The sequence below is a fragment of the Podarcis erhardii genome, assembly GCF_964252035.2.
Source record: "Podarcis erhardii genome assembly, chromosome: Z".
In the NCBI taxonomy this organism is placed as follows: Eukaryota; Metazoa; Chordata; class Lepidosauria; order Squamata; family Lacertidae; genus Podarcis; species Podarcis erhardii.
The window spans coordinates 41,284,047-41,288,736 of NC_138504.1; positions in this window are offsets into that span (position 1 = coordinate 41,284,047).

The window sequence follows — 4,690 nt, forward strand, 5'->3', positions numbered from 1 at the left end:
TTACTTCCCTTGATCTAGATGCTATACCCCTATTGATGCAGCCCAGAATTGCATTGGCTTTTTTAGCTGCCGCGTCACACTGTTGGCTCATGTCAAGTTTGTGGTCAACCAAGACTCCTAGATCCTTTTCACATGTACTGCTCTCAAGCCAGGTGTCACCCATCTTGTATTTGTGCCTCTCATTTTTTTTTGCCCAAGTGCAATACTTTACATTTCTCCCTGTTAAAATTCATCTTGTTTGTTTTGGCCCAGTTCTCTAATCTGTCAAGGTCGTTTTGAAGTGTGATCCTGTCCTCTGGGGTGTTAGCCACCCCTCCCAGTTTGGTGTCATCTGCAAATTTGATCAGGATGCCCTTGAGTCCATCATCCAAATCGTTGATAAAGATGTTGAATAAGACCGGGCCCAAGACAGAACCCTGTGGCACCCCACTAGTCACTCTTCTCCAGGATGAAGAGGAACCATTGATGAGCACCCTTTGGGTTCGGTCAGTCAGCCAGTTACAAATCCACTGGGTGGTAGCATAGTCAAGTCCGCATTTTACCAGCTTCTTTACAAGAATATCATGGGGCACCTTGTCAAATGCCTTGCTGAAATCAAGGTAGGCTACATCCACTGCGTTCCCTTCATCTACCAGGCTTGTAATTCTGTCAAAAAACGAGATCAGGTTAGTCTGACATGACTTATTTTTCAGAAATCCATGCTGACTATTGGTGATCACAGTATTCCTTTCTAGGTGCTCACAGACTGTTTGCTTAATGATCTGCTCCAGAATCTTCCCTGGTATTGATGTCAGACTGACTGGGCGGTAATTATTTGGGTCCTCTCTTTCCCCCTTTTTAAAAATAGGGACAACATTTGCCCTCCTCCAGTCTGCCGGGACTTCGCCTGTTCTCCAGGAATTCTCAAAGATGACTGCCAGTGGTTCTGAGATCACATCTGCCAGTTCTTTTAATACTCTTGGATGAAGTTCATCTGGCCCTGGAGACTTGAATACATCTAAACTAGCCAAGTATTCTTGTACTATCTCCTTAGTTATTCTGGGCTGTGTTTCCTCTGCTGAATCATTTGCTCCAAATTCTTCAGGTCGGGCATTGTTTTCTTTATTGGAGAAGACTGAGGCAAAGAAGGCATTGAGGAGTTCAGCCCTTTCTGTGTCCCCTGTTTGCATTTCACCATCTTCTCCTCTGAGTGACCCCACTGTTTCTTTGTTCTTCCTTTTGCTACGAACATACCCATAAAAGCCTTTTTTGTTGCCTTTAACCTCTCTAGCAAGCATATTGGCATGATGGAATCTAATTGGCAGGCCCCTTGCCACTAGTGTGGCTGCAGATGAGCCTTTTTTAATGCCAGCCTGATTTAGAGCTTCTTACAATAGTCCAACCTTGCCAACAAAGGTCCATTTAGATAAAGCTATGGTTTTCCCAGTAGTGATGTATAGAAGTGAGAGCTGGACCATAAAGAAGGCTGATCGCCGAAGAATGGATGCTTTTGAATTATGGTGCTGGAGGAGACTCTTGAGAGTCCCATGGACTGCAAGAAGATCAAACCTCTCCATTCTGAAGGAAATCAGCCCTGAGTGCTCACTGGAAGGACAGATTGTGAAGCTGAGGCTCCAATACTTTGGCCACCTCATGAGAAGAGAAGACTCCCTGGAAAAGACCCTGATGTTGGGAAAGATGGGGGGCACAAGGAGAAGGGGACGACAGAGGACGAGATGGTTGGACAGTGTTCTCGAAGCTACCAGCATGAGTTTGACCAAACTGTGGGAGGCAGTGGAAGACAGGAGAGCCTGGCGTGCTCTGGTCCATGGGGTCACGAAGAGTCGGACATGACTAAACGACTAAACAACAACAATAGTCCAATCTGCAGGATGTAATAAATAAATAAAAGTTTTGGGGCCCAGTTCAAAGTGCTGGTTTTGACCTATAAAGCCTTAAATGGATTAGGACCACAATGCCTCAAGGACCTCCTCTCTCCATATGAATAGACCCAGACCCCGTGATCACCATCTGAGGCCCTGCTTCCTGTGCCTCCTCCATGAGAGGTCTGGAGGGTGGCAACATGAGAACGGGGCCTTTTCTGCAGTGGCTCCCCGTCTGTGGAATGCTCTCCCCAGGGAGGTTCGCCTGGCACCTTCATTATACATCTTTAGGTACCAGGTGAAAACCAGGCCTTTGGCTAATTAATATTCTCCAATATTATTGTTTTGTTGTTTTGTTTTAACTATTTACTAATGTTTTTACCTTGTATTTTATCCTGTGAACCACCCTGTAATCTTGTGATGAAAGGTGGTACAGTGGACTCTCAGGTTACGCTACCTTCGGGTAACGTAACTTTCGGGTTGCAGACACAGCAAACATGGAAGTGTATACTTCCAGGTTCCGCTGCTAGCGCATGCGCAGAAGCACTCTGCGCACTGTGCACATGCGCAGAAGTGCTCTATCGTGCTACGCCGTGCGCAGAAGCAGTGCCTCTAGTTATGGATTTTTCTGGGTGTGCAAGGCACCCCAAAATGAATTAAATCCATAACCAGAGGTACCACTGTATGTAAATAATAAACTACCACCACCACTACCACCATCATCATAGCAATGAAATGGCAACTTTTTCTGCATGAGGTTGACCAAGACACCACAAAGAAGCATTAAAAAGAAGAGATGCACAGACAATTAGTTGCATGAGTTATTTATGGTGTCATGACTCACAGTCCTCTATCATGACTCATTGCAAATTTTAGACCTTTGAGTGCTTGTAAACTTCCTTAGAAAATACTTCTTGGGACCACAGAGCAGGAAGCATTCAATTCCCTGGGAAGGCTCTTAATGGTAACAAGGTTGTTGTGCATAGCTGTCAACTTTCAGATTTGAAAATAAGGGATCAGCAGCCTCGAAAATAAGGGATCAACAGCCTCACCTGTCCTGGGGACAGTCTACGGGATATCTAACAATCTGGAATAGCAGTGGGAAGCAGTGGGAAACGGCGCTGGAATAAGGGAATTTTCCACAAAAAAAGGGAGGTTGACAGCTATGTTGTTGTGTGTCCTATTTTACTGAGGACTGTCCTCTTTCGAAAGCATCCGCTGTTACAGGGAGAGGCCTGAGATGAAATTGAAAGATGCTGCACCACGTGTGCACTGTGTGCTATCTGTCACCCCCCCCCCCGGGACTCTGCCAGAGCTGCGCTTAACAGCATGGCACAGCTGTAGCATCTGAGATCCTACATGATTGTGCAAAGACCTTGCGTGGCCTTCCTGAGACTACAGTAAGTGAGGTGCTCTGCCCTGCTTACCCAGAGTCTTGGATCTGCCATGTGAGGCCTCTGGAGTCCTTCATGAGATCTCATGGGGCTTTCACAAGCTCTCCCAGAACCCAGCAGCTGCTTCACCTTGCTTCACCAGCAGCTGCAAGGTGTGCCTGTGGAAGCTTCCCTTGGATTCTGCTGCTTGACGCAGGTGCCTCAGTCTGCCTCATGGATGGCCTGGCCCTGGGCGGTCCTGCTTTGCACCCTCCTTGAGTGCCTTTTGGCCCAGCTGGGATTCTGATCATGACTCTTGCTCACCTGTATGAAAGATAGAGAGGGGTGTGCATAGAAACTGGCCTACATTGCTCCATCCACTTTTGCCTCTGGCCCCGCCTATCAATGTCATGCATGTTGCCTAGAAGTGAACTGGGCTGAAAATGGCTGTTCACCCCTTGTGAAGCATCTGAGAACCAAGTCTGATAAGGAACAATTGAAGGACCTGTGCGTGCTGAATCTGGAACAGGGAAGACTAAGGGTGGACATTATGGTGGCTCTCTTGAAGAGCTCTCATGTTGAAGAGGGAGCAGACTTATCCTCTGCTTCTCTGGAGGGCAGAATTAGGACCGTTTGGCTGGCAATTATAGGGAAGCAGGCTTCTGCTGGATATTAGAACAAACTTCCAGAAACACTCAACTGCTTTGCTCTGCATCCTCCTTGGGTGGTTTTTGGCCTGACTGGAATGTGTCCTTGAGCTCTGATAATTTATCTATATATTTCCTGGGAACATCTGCGCCCCGCTGTTCAGCCAAAAAGCCTCCCACAGTGGCTTACGTAGTAGTACAATCAACAGAAGATGCTCCCTACCAGCAAGGTTGCAATTTTGGGGGGGTAGGGTGGGGGGAGAGATGTAAGGAAAAGGGGACAGGGGAGGAAGAAGAAAACAGGAACAAAAATCTAGGCACTAAACGGTTGTTCCCAGAATGACCAGCTGGCACAGTTCAGGGGCAGGGAGTGCCCCATGGAGCCTGGCCTCTGCAGAAGCGGAAGCCTTGTTTTGTCTGCTTTTGCAGAGGAACACATCCACGAGGTCCTAGGCACCATCCTCTGATGGGAGTCTCACTTATCTTGTTAATTGCACAGTGAAAGCCTTCTATGGATCATCCAGCCTCTGCTCGTGACTAGTTCCTGCTTGCATGCATATGTAGTTACTTTTACATACAGAAGTGCATTGGCTGTCAAGGGAAAAAATATTGAAGCAATTCTTTGAGGCACATGATGAAGCAGGACTTTTTCTGATGGATTCAAAATTTCCACGTGACCAGTTGAACAACTTTGTGTGGTTTGTGTATGGCAGCCTACTTAGTAGGCATTTTCACATACTTGAGCATTCTCACACAAGCTTCCAAGGTAGTAATGTTAAAAAAAAAATTTACACTAAAGATAAGATTG